This window comes from Manis pentadactyla, chromosome 9 (genome assembly GCF_030020395.1).
Source record: "Manis pentadactyla isolate mManPen7 chromosome 9, mManPen7.hap1, whole genome shotgun sequence".
NCBI classification, from domain to species: Eukaryota; Metazoa; Chordata; class Mammalia; order Pholidota; family Manidae; genus Manis; species Manis pentadactyla.
The window spans coordinates 84,591,906-84,608,877 of NC_080027.1; the positions used below are offsets into that span (position 1 = coordinate 84,591,906).

General features: G+C 44.2%; 1 long non-coding RNA gene across 1 annotated transcript; it reads left to right on the forward strand.

Annotated features, from left to right (window-relative positions):
• Positions 1–803: 803 nt before the first annotated feature.
• Positions 804–13,525, forward strand: LOC118915642 (uncharacterized). Its single transcript, XR_005026160.2, has 3 exons — positions 804–1,032; positions 12,863–12,975; positions 13,197–13,525. It is a non-coding gene; the product is annotated as an uncharacterized LOC118915642 (long non-coding RNA).
• Positions 13,526–16,972: the final 3,447 nt, after the last annotated feature.

The window sequence follows — 16,972 nt, forward strand, 5'->3', positions numbered from 1 at the left end:
TTTTAACTGATAGTACTCCAGTGAAAAATCAGCCGCCCTCCTTCTCTAGCCTTCAGTTTACTGCCAAGAATCACATGCTCCTCCTGAATCTGGATTCATGGGAGAGGCTGTCATGTCTTGTCCCAGGGGTACAGTCAGTGCTAAAGCACCCAATGCCTATGGGAAAACCAGGCTGTAGACCCTGCAGGGCCTCAGGGATCAACTGGCCAAACTCCTTCCTCCGCAGACTAGGAGAGACACAGAGAGAGGTAAAGGGATCCCAGATCGCTAACACAGGTGAGCCCGGGGATGGGGGGCCAAGCTGGAATCCAGGCCTCCTGACTCCCCTCCAGCATTCTTTCTCCTGAGCTCATGGCTTGCATAGCTGCTGACCACGGGCAGGGGGATCCCTACAAGGCTTGGGACCTGGGCAGTGCTGGGGCTCTCGGCAGACAAGAGCCACATACTCAGCAAGACCTCTGATCAGTGAAGGCCTCCTGGGTCTGAGCCAAGCAGGAGCCTGTGCTGAGGCCCCCAGGTGGGCCTCACTGGATGGCTGGGGGAGGCCCATTTCCTCATCTGTCTCCCCCTGAGACCGGACTCTGAAGGTGAGGACTGAGAGGTAGCCCCACTCCAGCGGCTTGTCATTGCTGGCAGGTGTGGTAGCCTCAGGCCTGTGGTGAGGATGGAGCAAGCTGAAGCCTGTAGTTCACTTAGATCTGGGCCTGTACAGATGCACCTCTCAACATTAGAATGAAGAGAAATATGGCCACTGCAACTAGTACCCCAGCACCACCCTGGCCTCGTTTTCCTCCACGGCACTTAGCAATACCTGACATTCTAGATATTTTACTCCTTTCTTTATCATCTCTATCATCTCATAGAGAGATGTTCTACAAGGACAGGGATTCTTAATTTGTTCATTACAAATCCCCAGCACCCAGAACAATGCCTGGCACAGAGGAGATGCTGCATGAAAATCTGTCGAGTGAATGGAGCAAATTAATGAAGCACCAGCTTTGAACTTGAAAACCCTGCCGTGCGTGTCTCAAGGTAAGGAGTTGTGGACTAACGAGGGAGTGGGAGGGATAGCAGTGTTGCCCTGAAGAATGTTAAGGGTTAGGCTGGTCACAGGGAGGGTCCTCAGCTCCATCAAGGATGACAGAGACCCACCTGGGCAAAGAAGCTGGGGGAGGGGCTCTCAGTATCCAGCTGGGTTTCCAGACACTGAGGCTGTGGCTGCTCTCCTGGCCATTGCCTGGTTGTGAGGACAGGCCCCCTGAGGACTCCTTCCCCTGGGGCAGCCCTGGGTAGGCTCTCTGCTCTGTGCCCCCTGGGACTACTCCTGCGCCCTGCAGTCCCTGTGCCTCTGGGTGCCCCTGTGCTTAACCCACCCCCATTACCGCGGACTCCCCTATTGCCAGAGGGCGGGACTGGCTGGTCAGCATCTGCTCAGCCCCTAGCATAGAGCATCATAGGGCCCCAGGGGATGTTGGAGGTGTGCAGAAGGAGCCAAGTAGTAAGTGCCCTCCACCCACTTCCCCCTCCACCCCGAGGTGGAGGCTTCAGCACCAGCTGCCTCCGGCCTTACTGTCTGCCTCCTGCCTCTGGGCCACACACCCGCTCCGTGGGCAGCCTCTGGGAAGCTCACAAACGCCCATCTGCGGGCCCAGTCCCAGCATCTGCTCCCCTCCCCCAGGGTTGTCTCAGCCCCTGTCCCTTCACCTCCCATTAAAATAAACATCCATTGAAGGGGATTTCCTCAGGGCGCCTCCCCTTCCCAGGGCAGCCCCAGCAAGGGCTTGGGAAAATGCCTTCCTGTCTCTGCATTTCCTTTCAATTGTCCTTTTCCTTCTGCTTGCTTGGGGCAGGGGAGAAGGGGCCATACATCTGGGCCAGTCCAGCTGTTTCCCCAGCAGCCCCGAGCTGCTTTGGAAATGAGGTGACAACCGGCTCCCCTGAAGCCAGGCAAGGATTAAGTTAACAGGCTGTCAAACGTTCTGGGCCACCACCTCTGGCCCCTGGGCTGGCTCACTCCCTGCAGCCAGCGGAGGGGGAAGATGAGAGAAGAGGGGAGTGTGCCCCGGCCCAGTGGGGTGCTGGGACATCTCAGAGTGGGGATTCAGGCCACCTTCCAACTGTCCTCCCCCACCCCCTTTGATCTTGTTTCTCCTGCAGTTTCAGTCACGTGGGCGGCTCTGCTGTGTGACGTGGGCGGCTCTGCTGTGTGACCTGGGCAGGCCTGCTAACTTCTCTGGCTTCCCATTTTACCTTCTGGAGGTAGGGCAGAAATAATGAGGCGGGGAGGGTGCTGGATTTCCACCATTATCAAAGTCCCTTTAGAGTCTGCAGCCCATCCATCAGGCCCTGCGTTCACACACTGGTTCAGTTAGCAAACACTTACTTCCTGACTTCAGAATGTGCAGGACAAGGTGCTACAGACACCATGACGGACAAAGCACTGAGCCAGCCCAGGGAGACAGATGAGGAAGAGACGAAGCTAATTCAGTGTGATCAGGGATCTTGACAGAGGGGAGACAGAGCACTGCGGCGGGTCTGTTGGGTGTTGGGAGATCAGGGAAGTGTGAAATTTGAAAGACAATCAGCAGTAGCCAGTAGGAGAAAGTCCTCATCAACCTGAAGCCGCCCGGCCTGATGGCCTGGGTTGCTCACCCTCTTCTCACTCAAGGCCCGGGCTTCCTGTTTTCCATCTTCTTGTCCTGGTGAACTACTCCCATTACAACCATCTGTCAGTTTCACTAGGGTCTTGAGTGTCCTGACAGGTTGTATTAGCCAGGGTTCTATGGAGAAACAGAACCAGTAGGCACACACACACACACACACAGTAGGAATAATAGGATATAATCACACACACACACACACACACACACACACACACACACACACACACACACACACACACGAGTGCAGCCCAACTGGAGACTGGAGGATCCACTTCCAAGGGACTCGCATGGTTAGTAAGCCAGTGCTGCTCTCAAGAGAAACTGAGTGTGCATTTTGGTGGGGAGGAGATGGGGGAGGGAATGATAAAACCAGTGGGGGTAAAGTGCCCCCAAAAGAGGATCTGAGTGACCTTTGCACTATTTTTATTTTTGCAACTTTTTTTTTGTAAATCTGAAATTGTTTCCAAATAAAAAGTTAAGAAATAGAAGGATTTTAAAATAAATTCTAAACAATTGAAAACGTTGTTGTTACTATAATTAATTTCACAATGGTCTAACACCAGGCAGTACTCTGTATTATTTCAGTGTTTGGAAATTTTTTTAATCTTATTTTATGGCCCCATGGAATCATTTTGGCAAATCCCATGTGTCCTTGAAAATAATTCTGTCACTATTTCACGTATTTTTCTGTATACATCAGGCATGACTTGTTAATCATGTTATTCGTATCATCTACTTACTTTCTGAGGTTGTTTTTGCCACTTTGCTCTATAAGTTACTGAGGAAGGTGTATTAAAATATCCCACTAAATTTATTGGTTTGTCTGTTTCTTTTTGTAATTCTCTAATTTGTTTTGGATTATGCACTACTAGGTGCAGATATAAAATAAATAGACATCACTAACAAAATAATCCAAAGCTACTTCCTCCACTGTCCTCCCCTGCCTCCCTCACAGCCTATCAGTCTTCTCAGAAGACTCTCCGTGTGGCTCCTTGTGGTCTGAGGACTGCAGCATCAGCCTCACCGGGGAATTTGGTGGAAAAGCAAGTTCTCTGCTCCACCCTAGACACGCTGAATTGAGCTCCTGGTAGTTGGGGCTCAGGAAGAGTCTAAATAAGCTCTGGGTGGTTCCTAGGCAAGCTACATGTTGAGAAGAACTCACCTTCATCACCTGCCTCGTCCGTGCCTTTCGGTTATTCTTCTTTCCAGCCAGTCTGGCTCCTACCCCTCACTCTTCCCAAGTGAAGATGGCTCTCATCAGGCTCAAAAGTGACCTTCTGGTTACTCAACCCAATAGGAATTGTACGGCTCAGCAGTGTTCTACCTGTTGACCATTTCCTCCCTGAATTTCGAGAAAAATTCCTTGTTTCCTATAAAAATAATATATATGCTTATTATAAAAATTAATCACTGAATACAGATCTAAATAATGCAAAAAAATCATCTCAGTCCAATCATCAAGACCAACATTTGATTATTAACATTTGATAAATATAACTCCACACATTGCTTTATGCATAGTATGGATAGAAGGATTGATAGATAATAGAAAAGTACAGAAATACACTCTAATAATATGATAACAAATATCCTATTTTAAAATACAAAATATTACATTTGATTTTACTTAATTTTAACAAAATAAAAACATTCAGTGGGGAAAAAGAAGCTGACCTAAGCAAATGTGAAAAACAGTATTTTGACTGTGTAGTATAAGGCTAAAGAGGAAACACTAAACACAGACCCTTTATTCACATTAGTTTGCTCCCCAGGGATGCAGGTTAGCCATTCTAAAACTGCTTTACATCTATATTAGCACCAAAACAATAAGTGTAGATTATTAGAACCAAGGTTTTAACTGACAGAGAAAAAATTACAAATGAGTAAAGGGGGAGTCCTGAATGAAAGTTGCTAAGCTGGATTACAGTGAAGATGTTAGTATGAAATCATATTGATTATAGTATATATACAGGCAGATACAGAAATAAATATGGTTATGTGTGTAAACATATATTTCCTAGGTCTGTCTACAGAGAGGACCGGGAAGCAGTGACATCCCAGTAATATTAAGCATACCTAGCCAGATCTTGACTTCTAAATACCATTCTCCAATAAAAGGAGCCAGGACTCCCTGGAGAAATGGCTGATTCTAAGACTGAAAGAAAAATAATATAAGATGAGCCTGGAGCATCTCGTAGTGACAGAAAGTAAGAAAGAGCTTACCAAAAAAAAAAAAAGTATGGAGGCATGTGAAAGGACACAAGATGCTCAATGTCATAAGTCATTAGGGAACTGCAAATTAAAACAAGAATGAAATACCACTACACACTGTCAGAATGGCTAAAATGTAAAATGCCAACACCACCAAATTCTGGCAAGGATGTGGAGCAGCAGGAGCTCTCATTCATTCCTGGTGGGAACTCAAAATATTATAACCATTTTGGAAGACAGTTTGGTGGTTTCTTACAAAGCTAAGCATAGTCTTACCATATGATCAAGTGATTGTGCTCTTAGGCATTTACTCAATTTATCTGAAAATCATGTCCACACAAAAACCTATACATGAATGTTTACAGCAGCTTTATTCATAATTTGCAAAGCTTGGGAGCAATCAAGATGTTTCAGTAGGCAAATGGATAGGGGGATGGGTAAAGACACAGTGGTACATCCAAACATGGGAATGTTATTCAGCAATGAAAAATAAATGAGCCATCTATCCACAGCAGACATGGAGGAAACTTAAATGCATACTGCTAAGTGAGGGAAGCCAATCTGAGATGGCTACCTACTTACTGTATGATTCCAACTACATGACATTATGGAAAAGACAAAACTACAGAGACAATAAAAAGATCCTGGGGCTAGGAGGAGGGAGGGATGAAAAATAGAGCACAGGGGATTTGTAGGGCAATAAAACTACTCTGTAGGGTATTATAAGAGTGGATACATGTCATTATACATTTGTCAAAACTCATGGAACATAAAACACTAAGTGAATGCTAATGTGAACTATGAACTTCAACTAAAAATAATGCATCAATATTGACTCAGCAGTTGTAACAAATGTACCACACTAATGCAAGATATTAACAATAGAGGAAACTGGGGGAGGTGGGGATGGTGGTGAAAGAACATATGGGAATTTTCTGTATTTTCCACTCAATTCTTCTTTAAACCTAAAACTGTCCTAAAATATCATTAATTCAATCAAAAGAGAAGGGACATAATTTCAATCAAAAAAAAAGAAGGGACACTGGAGCCAACCTGATAAAGCTCCCAATGGCCAAGGCTGGAATAATTTGGGTAACAGAATAATGATAGTACTGACTATAACCCAAAGAATAAAATATTCACGAGTCCATATTGACATAAACAAATGATTAACTAAATAATAAATCAAGGAGAAAGGACAAATTTTCCTCATAGAGAATTCCAAATAAAAAATATAGAAGGAATGAGGGCAATTGAACACAAAAGTAATAAATACTTGAGGCAAGATCCACGGATGAATGTTCCCAAAGTATCTCTCTTAAAGTATTTGTTAACTGCTGTGGTGGTTATAATATATGTCTCCACAAATTTTTTCATACTCCTCCCTCTAGGAGGTGGAGATTAATTCCTCTACACTTGCGTAAGGGCTGGACTTAGCTACTCACTTCTGTCAAATGAGTATGGAAGGGGAAAAACAATTTCTTTTCACAGAGAAACCTGGCAAGCCCCACCATAACCAAGTGATCAAGGTTAATGCCACTACTAAGTCATGTTGATGCATACGTCCTGATGGAACACAAGAAGAGCATTTTTACTTATCTTGCTATTTGTCTCCAAAATCTATAGTCTTCATTTCACCATGAGAAAACCTTAGACAAACTCTAACTGAGGGACAATCTACAAAATACCTGACCAGGACTCTTCAAAAGTGTCAAAGTCATGAAAGACAAGGAAAGCCTGACAAACTCTCCTATTGGAGGAGATGAGGGAGACCTAACAACTAATGTAATGTTCTGTTCTGGATTGGATCCTGGAACATAAAAAGGAGACTCGTGGGAAAATTGGTGAGATCTGAATAAAGTTTGGACTTGATTATAGCAAATATGGCATGATTAGATAACATGTTGACATTAGGGGAAGCTGGGATATATGGGGAACTCTTTGCAATTTTTCTGTAAATCTAAAGTTAATACAAAATAAAAACCTGAAAAATAAATTAGTATATTAGAACATAAGAAATTTGCTAAATTTTAGATAAAATTCTTTTTTACCACAAATGATAATAGATTCTCTCAAGCCCTTTAAAGTTAAGAAACATGATTATGTAAAATATCAATTATGAGATTGGAATGATTTGTTATTTTAAAAATGACATTTTTCCAACTTTATCCAAAGTATTTATCAATCCTTGCTGAGAAAAATTAGGAAATTAATACATTCACTCTTTCTCCCCCTTCTCTCCTCTATCTTCTAATTCTTTTTAGTCCTATTAATATTATTGTTTTATTGTTGATGTTTACAACATTTACACTGTTCTCTATACTCCAAATTCGCCATGATTTTTATTTCTACATTTAAATGGATTCAGTCTTATCACCAATAGGCTTACCCTGGCTTGTCCATTCAGAGCTATTTATTTTGAGAAATCCCTTTATGGACTAGATTTTATTGCTCAACTGTTACAAGGAGTAAAAGGCATCCTTTCCCTAAGTTCTTGGATGCTTGGGGATGTTTTTTGGTGGCCTTTTCTATTTGAAAGAAACTGTATCAGGGTACAGATTCCTTAAGTCACAATTTCTATCCTTTGGGGCCTTGTGGATGTTGTCACCTGACCCCAGCATGGTATATGTCTAGAGAGAACTCTGCAGCCAGCCTGTTTTCCCTCATTCATGTGACTCAAGATTTTTGCCTGCATTCCCAAATGATTCTGTCTTTAACCTTGGAGTTGAGAAACCATTAGATTATCATGCTTGAGGCTGATGGTTCTGAATCATTTTCGTGTTTTGATATTCAACTCTTCATTTCAGGAAAGCATTTCCCCATTATGTTACAATATTTTTCACTATTGTTCCATTTGTTTCATTTTTCTTTTTAGGAACACCAGTTCTGCAAATGTTGTATCTCTGGTCTGTCCTCTGTGTCATTTAGTCTTTTCCATAACTATTTGTTATGGGCTGATTTGTGTCCCTGCAGGTATGTTGAAGTCCTAACCCCCAGTACCCCAGAATGTGACATTACTAGGAAACAGAGTCGTTGCAGATGTAGTTAGTTAAGGTGAGGTCATACTGAATTAGAGCAGGCCCTGCATCCAATATGACTGGATGTCTTTATAAGAGGAGTGGCAGAGACACAGAGAGAAGAATGGCATATGATGATGGAGGCAGAGAACAGTGCTGAAGCTGCCAGCCCAAAACACCAAGCATTACCAGCCATCACCAGAAGCTGGGAGGGCTGTGGGCAGCTTCTCCCTCGAGCCCTCAGGAGCCAATCCTGCTGACACCTGGATTTTGGACTTCTGGCCTCCAGAACTGTAAGAGCATAAATTGCTGTTAAGATGCTCAGTTTGTGGTACTTCATTAGAGCGACCCTAGGAAATCAATATACTATTTTATATGTGTGTTCTTTTCCTCTTATTTTTGTGTTTTTCTCCAGGTGTTTGCTATGTGCCCTTCTCGGTGCTGCTTCTGTTTATTCTATGGGTTGTTTTCTTATTTTCAGTATGTCTTTTTAATTTCTAAATGTCTTTTATTTGTTGCTTTCACTTCTTTCCTGAGTGTCACCAACTCATTTTCTTTGTCTGTTGTCTTACAATCTCTTTAAGTCACCTTGACTTCTCTTAGCTTATTCACCTGCAATCTCTTTGAGCCCATGGAAATCTGTGTGCTTGAACTTTTTTGTTTTAGTTTTTTTGTTTTTAATAAATCCTCTTGTGACATAAGCTCTTTTGCATTTTGCTTATGTTCCTTATGTACATTTCTTCCCTTTTTTTTCAATCCTACAATGCTTTTTGTGACCATCACTCTGCTTGAAGCAGGCCAGCCACTGAACCACTGGCTGGGCAGGGATCACACTGCTCTGTGGCACTGAACTGGGTCTGAGCTGGGAAGTGTTGATGCCTTCCCGGACTGCACTCAGTCCAGACCCCGTCAGCCACTGGGTAGGCCTCTCAGCTGTGCACAGGGAGGGACACTCTTCCTCACGGGGCTCTGTCTCCTCTCTTGTTTGAGGTCATATTTTATAGACTTTGGCAGTATACTTTCTGGTTTAATAAGAGATGGAGGTATTGCTCTTTTTTGTTTTCTTCTCCAAATTATTCTTATTTTCAGTGGGCTCTGGGTGCAAGGAGCACAGTGATAGGACTTCAATCTGCCATTTAAATTCCCGCATTCTTTGCAAACTCTTTTTCCTTGGTTTCTAGGACCCAAAATACATGTCGAATTTTCATATTTTCTTGCAAGTCACCCCTTCCTGGTATCCCTTGCCCCCTCCTCCTACAGCCAGCCATTCAGTGTAGGCAGAAAGGAGATGCCTTGCTGAACACCACAAAACTGGTAAGGGGAGAAGCCAGGATCTTAACCACAGGCACTTTGGCTCCATCACTTCCCCTGAGGAACCCCTGTGCCATCCTCACTCCTGAGATCAGAGTCCCTGAAATAATAACCAGGGGCTTGCAGAGTGAAGTGAGCTGAGCCTTCTTTCATCAGCCACAGGGCCTGGTGGGGAGAGGGACTGTTGGAATATTTTATATATATTCTGTTCTGGATAGTGATTCACCTGGAACATTAGAGGGATTGCAGTGAAAGGAGCACCAGTTTAAATATAAACAAGCCTGAGGAAACTGTCCCCAGGCCTGGTCCCACTGAGAAGCCTCAGGAGGCCCAGTGCTTCTGTCTGGTTCCATGTATCCAGCTAAGGAATAGATAAGAGAGTCTGGGGACAATGAGGATGGAGAATGAACCCAGACCTGGGATCTGTGTGTAAGCCCAACTCTACCATTGATTGATCTGTGGGGCACCTTGGGACTGTTGACCTCTCTCACTTCTGTGTCTCCATTTGTCCAAAGGGTGAGGTGGCCTGGGAGAACCCTGAGTCCCTCTTGCTCCCATTGCTCAAGGATTCTGGGCTCCCCTCCAAGCCCTGTGCTGGAGGTTTACCCTGCACCTCATTCCTCCTATAACCCAGCTCAGGCAGCTGGGTGGGCTTATCCTTCTCTAGGGAGTGTGTGAGAGGCTAGGGCTGGCTACACAGCATTGGGGCATTCGTTTCTGAGACCCTCGGGTCACAGTGATCATTCACTCTTCTTTGCCAGTGGACATGGGGCTCAGTAGCTCCATGAAGGAACAACTTCATGGTCCCGTGAACTGGGATTTCCCAGGGCTTTGAGGGAGCCTCTCTGGCCAAGGACAGTTTTGTGGCCCAGCATCTGGTCCTTCAGATGCTCCAAGGGCAGACTCTACTTATCCCAGGAACAGAACCTCAAGGTGGCCTAGAAGCAGCCAGTGGAAGGCTAAGTTACAGGGCCTAGGTGAGACTTGGGCTATGGTCAAAGGCTTGGGTATCAAGCAGTCTTTGAGTCTTGTCGCCAGTCACTAGACCTTTTGATATTCCTGCCATTGTCTTCTTCCTTCTATCCTTACTAATGAAAGAAGAGGATAGACCTTTCATTCATCCACTGATCCATCTATCCATCTATTCAACTATCCATACATCCTCTACACATCACCCATCATCTTTTGTCTTTTCATCCTTTTACTTATTAGCCATCCATCCATCATTTCGTCATTGCCATCCCTCCCTCACTCTGTACACCCCTTGTTCAAAAGACCATAGGCTTAATAACAATAACAACAACTATACCACTATGAACTATAATGGCCACTGTTTATTGAAAGCTGACTATGTGTCAGATGCTGGGTTAATTGCTTTACTTGCATGATATCATTTAATCTACCTCTATCCAGTGGGTTCCATTATAGTTGAGGAAACGGAGATAAATAATAACTTAAGTACTTCCCTGGGGAGACAAATATGAAGAAGATATCATTTCTCTAACTTCCAGCACTCACCATGAAGTGAAGGAGACTGAGCTGTGAAAATATAGGGCATCCATAAGGTCTAGAAGCATAGATAATTATATATACACACACATATATATACACACAGATGTATATTTTACAGGTTGCAGATATCCTTGACGTTATATATATATTTACAGGCACTCTTTACAGTAGAAATGCAAAGCCATAGATGCTCCAACAAGACTTTTAAAAAAGTCCTGCAGAAGCACTGCAAGAGAAGAATGTGGGGAGGAGAGGGAAAGGTCAAGGAAGGTCAGGGGAGGCCTCACTGCAGAGGTGATACTTGAGTTGCATATGATTTTGCTAGGCAGAGAATGACTTAACAAGCAGAGGTCACTGCAAGTACAAGGGAATGGAGGCATGAACTGAGAGGACTCAATTAGGGAAACAAATCGTTTTTAGTGTTTGGAACAAAGGAGTCCTAGAACAATCTGGGCAAGATGCAGCTTTCAAGAAAAGCCACCCTGGGCCTATTGGGTCATTAGATTGATGGGGTCTCAGAAACAAATGCCCAAGGGCTGCCCAGCTAGATGCTCTATTTAGGCACGAAAGAACATCAGGTTACAATATAACCTATTTATTATTATCGCATTTTATGAGTGTGTATATGTTTATAGAGTGAAGGATATTCTAGAATCTTAGTGTTAGGAAGGAAAGGACTCAGCTCAGTGTCGCAGGGAAGTCAGATACAGTGAGACAAGAGACCAAAGTCAAGAAAGCAAAGTAAGTTTTAATACACTCTGCATAAAGTCGCAGTGGGCACCTGCCTAAGATAAGACAGGCAGGTGTCAATGCTCTTGCTGAGGCTTCTTTTATGTAGTTTTGGCATGGCAGAGAGGTCCTTGATTGACAGCTGTCAGTTCTCTAGGCTTGTTCTGATTGGTGAAATGGGGACAGGGGCTGTGCTGTGCTTGTGCCTTTGATATTTCTTATCTGGGGGACCCTGGACATTTCCTGAGTCACCCCTGGACCCTGAGGCTTCATCTGATTAATGCTCTGAGTCATTTCTGGCTTTCTGGTTCCACCTGATCAACTCCCTGAGTCATCTTTGGGGGACCCTTCCTCCTTTCCATCTTGCTCATTTCTGACTTTCTGCCTAACATTAGCAATGGAGATTTCTGGGCAGTCAAATTTCAGATAATTTTTATTTTCCTCTTTGTACTTTCTTCCACAATAAGCATGTGGAAGCACTGGGGCTAGGAGTCAGGACACCTGGGTTCTGATCTCCTTTTGGCCCCTGACTTGCTCAGACACCCTGGGCAAGTGCCTTCCCCTCTCTGGCTCTCTGCTCCCTCATCTGGAGAATGAGAATGGGCCCAGTGGGTTTCAAGGTCCCATCTGGACTGGCTGCTCCAGACAGGGGTTTCTCAGACTGGGGACTGGAAATGTGTTCTTGGGGATGCTTGCATCCTGTGGAAAAAAATTTTAAATGTCTGCATGCTTTCATTTTGATAATAAAAAATCTAAGAAATGAGTTCATATACATAAAGTACAAAAAATTATGTCTGGCATGTAGTAAACCCTCCTTACATGTGAGGTATTTTTATTTAGAAACAAATGCTCTTGCCATTTATCAAGGCAATGCCTCTCTTTTGCAGTGAGAATTTACAGTGGAAAGACATCTTCCTTGAGTAAGATTTTGGTTCTTGGGCCAGTACTGGGCCTGTGAACCTCAGAGATCCCCAAGACAGGTTTTCTCCTCTAAAGGCTACACACCAGTCAAATCTGAATAAGAAACACAGGTCCAGGGCCTAGGAAAAGCAGGGCCTGGATACCTGTTGTCTCTGCTTGCACGGCCTACCTTCAGTGGGGTGACTTGCTTTTTCTGAAGTTGGCAGAGACCTTGGAAACACACGTACCTTTCCCAGGAAAATGAGTCCCTGGGGAGGCCTCCGGGCCCACAGGCTCACTCTAGCACCTGTGTTCTGTAACGTAGCCCTAATTGAAATCACATTAACATTATGATTCCATTATGGGGAACAAGAGGCTGGCTGCTGGAATGTGCCCCATGGGGCCTAATCAGCTGGACTGGATCATTTATAAAGGACTGTGCATCTGCTTGGAGCTCAGTGTTAAGTAAGGCAGACGGGGGCCTATTCATTATTAACAAGGCTTTATGCATTTGTCAAGGCAGGAGTACAGAGCTGGCCACAAGAGGAGTCTGACGGAGAAGCATTAAGGCTCTGACTGCAAACGCCCCATCTGCCTTGCCCATTGGTGGAGCCTGAGATGCCTTCACCCAGGTAATGGTGACCCCTATTCCCTAAGTCTTCCCTGTGGTACCCCTCCTGTTGATGGGAGAGTATGAGTAACTTGCCTGAGGTCTCATAACTAATATGTGGTAGAGTCAGAATTTGAACCCAAGCAAGTTGGGTTTAGAGCCCACATGCTTGCCCTACTTTCTGTACACAGTCCACCCCTTGGAAGTTCACATGCATCCTGGCTTGTACCATTGTACCACTAGGTGTTCCAGCAACTCCACATCTTTGTAGCTGTGATGTAATGGAAAGAGCACTGGAGATCAGCAAAGGAAATCAGAAAATGAGGCTGGAATTTCAGCAACTCTACTCATTTATTTCATTCATCACTCTAACTCTAAGTAGCAATGCTGTCTGTGCTGGGCACTGAGCTAAGCGCCACAACTAAAAAGGCAATCGAGACCCAGTCCACACTCGGGAGAAGTTCAGAACTACTTGGAGATTCCCTGCTTTCTACAGGAACTTTGTGCACTAAGCACTGTGTATGTGTGATCTATTGAATCCTTAACTACAACAAATGAATCCTTAATTATAATGCAATGTTGTAAGAATCATAAATGAGAAATTAATGAATTACAAGTATTCCATTATAAAATATAAGTATATAAAATTAAATAGTAAATTAATTAAATATGATTGAAGATTATATTTTATGTTGGTTAGAAGTATAGGTTACGGAACCCAACAAAACTTATTCTAATCTCAGATCTATTGCTTAACTGTTGTGTTGACCCCAATCGTATTCTTTTACCTTTTTGTGTCCACTCATGCTTATTCCTTCTGCCCTGGCTTGTCTTGAATATGGGGATGAGGCGAAGGACAAGCAATATCGACACCTTGTAGGAGAGGATGTTGCATAGCCACCAAATATGGCTTTGGAGTTGGGAAAAGAAAATGTTGGTCAGAAGTGTGGCAGGTGAGAGCATGAGCTCTGAAGACTCTGGAAGGCTCTGAAGAATGAACCTGGTTCCAAGTCATGGCTCTGTTTCAATTGCTATGTGACCCTGATCAAATAACTCTACATTGGGACTCGCAGTTTCTATACTTATCAAATGGTAGCACATAACTTACAAAGCTATTATGAGGATTAAACGAGATGATGGATATAAAGCATATAGCATATGGTCTGAGACATAGTAAGTGTTTCAAGCAAAACCCCTTCAGCTATCATTTTCAAGCAGCATCCAAGCTGTGATGGGAGCATACTTAGATCTCCACCAGCTGAGAGGCCTTAGACAAGCCTCCTGGTCTTTCAGACAGTAAAATAAGGGTGGTAAAGCCAATCTGATAGGATAACAGATGTGAATATGTTTTGTAAACAGAAACACAGTGCACAAATGTGTGATTCTCCTCATTGGCTACTGATTATCTTTTAGTCCAGGACTCCGATATAGGAGCTGGGGAAAGAATACCTGGTCTCCTGCTCTCTAGGGCACTCAGTTGGCTGGGCGGAGGCATTGTAGCAACTCAGACGGCCCCATGTCTCTGGTATCACGCAGCCTCTGAGAGGGGACAGAGTGAGCAACTGGGAAGCAGTCTGTTCACTGGGCAGGAGCACAACCTCTCATGTGTCTTTTTTTTTCCATCCCACCTTTTATCCATTTTTTTTTTTCCTTTGGTAAGAGCATTTTAGTTCTACTCTCCTAGCACATTTTGATTATACAATAAAGTGTTAGCAATTATAGTCACCATATAATATATTAGATCCTCAGACTTTATTCATCTTACAGCTGAAAATTTGCGACTTTTACCAGCCCCTCTGTATCTCTCCGACCTTTCTACTCTCTATTTCTATGAGTTTGTCTATTTTTTTTAGACTACACATATAAGTGATGCTGTGTGATAATTTGTCTTTCTCTGTCTGGCTTATTCCTTTAGCATAATGCCCCTCAGGCTCATCCACGTTGTCACATAGGACAGGATTTCTTTCTTTTTATGGCTGAAAAGTATTCCATATTTTTTTGTGTGGGGGAGTGTGCATATAATATTCTTTTGATCCATTCAGCCATTGATGGGTACTTAGGTTGTTTCCATACCTTGACTATTGTGAATAATGCTGAGATGAACATGGAGTACAGTTATCTTTTCAAGATAATGGTTTGTTTCCTTTGTGCATATACCCAAGAGTGGGATTGCTGGCTCATATGGTAGTTCTGTTTTTAATTTCTTGAGGAATCTCTGTACTGTTTTCCATAATGGCTACACCAGTTTACATTCCCATCAACATTGTACAAGGCTTCCCTTTTCTTCACATCCTTGCCAGCATTTGCAATCTCTTTTTGATAATAGCCATTCTGACAGGTGTGAGGTGATACCTCACTGTGGTTTTGATTTGCATTTCCCTCATGGTTTGTGATGTTGATCACGTCTTCTCTCCACCTTCAAGTGGGACAGTTAGGTTTCCTTCCCTCCAGGGTGCTGAGGACCCTGATTCTATCCAAGGAATAATTTTTTAAAAACTATCACCCTTTATTATAAGCCAGGCCCTAAGTCCTTTACCTTCAACTGTAATAGCTATACTAGGAGATGTTGTACAGAGGAAGAAACTGAGGCTCAGAGAAATGAAATGATTAGTTCCAGGTTCCATGGCCCACAGGTGTATCCTGTCTGATGGTGAGGCTCCAGTTTGAGAGTGGTCAGAAACTGACCAGCACCACTCTCGACCCAAGGGTGCATTTTGTGACCAGGAGAGGCAGCTTCCCATGTCATTTCTTACACCAATAATGAGTGACGAAGAGTGGGATAGGTAGGGGTTCAGCTCATAAAAGCCCCTTCCCCAGCCCAGCCCCCACCCTAGGTAGTGACTTTGTTCTTTTACCCCAATCTTTTCATGAAATAATACCAGTAATAATTCCAACAGGTGCCGCCTGTTTAGTGCTTACCAGAGAGGCCTGGTGCCTTACATGTGTCATTTCTCCTAACCCTCATGGTAATGATAGACAGTGGATACAGTCAATCGGCACATTTTACAGAGGAGGAAACCAAAGCTTAGAGAGGCTAAGCAGAGCTAGGTAGTGAATACAGGCAGCCTTCGCTCAGAATTTCAGCTCAGCTTCCTTTAACATTCATCAAACACTTCCTCTGCAGTTACTATGTGTGCTGTATTCAATACACGGTTTCACTGAATCCTCACGATGTCCCTGAGAGACAAGTTTATTGTTATCCCATTTCATGGATGAAGCTATTGAAGTTCCCCAAGATTAAATGGCTTACCCCCAAATGTGTAATTGATGTGGCAGAGCTGGAGCTCAAACATAGCTCTGTCTGAGGTCTAAACCCCTGGCCTCCACCTCTTCTGTCTACATAGGAGGAACTCCCAGTGACCTTCCTCATGCTGGGACTAAAGAGGAGGGGCTCTGGGGACAGGGAAGGCAGCTTCGTAGAGAAGACAGAGGGAGAGCCTCCTTTCAAAGCAGCCCAAAGGAACCAGTTATTTCCACCAAACTGCCCCTGATTAAAAATAGAGCCTGCAAGCCTGGCTGCCCAGTAGCAGAGCCAAGATCAGAAACCACTTCCAGCAAGCTCAGGTCTTTTAAGTCATTTATCTGTCTGCATTTTTCATCATTTGCCATTGATTGCAAGGGCGCTTCCCGAGAGCTCCTCTGGTGCCCACCTGGCAGGGTAGCTGGCTCTTTGCCTCCCTCATCCCTAGGGTTCTCTTCCTTTCCTGTAAGGCATCCTGGCACCAGCTGCCCTCTCAGTGGCCTCTAAACCTGGATCCTCCATTATCATAAGTGCCTGGGCTGAGGGGCCGATGTACCCCTCTGCTCCCCACTCACACCACTAAACAACATGAGAGCTGTGGAAAGTGCTGGAGCAAGTGGGCCTCAACACAAACATGACTCCTGCCTGGCTCCCTTGCACCTCCATCCCCAGTCCACACCCTGAGCCTCCCTGCCCCAGGGGGTTAACCTCTAAGGATTGCATCCTCCAAGCTCTGTTACTCTCTTGATTGTGGAATGGAAGGTACTGGCAGGAAATG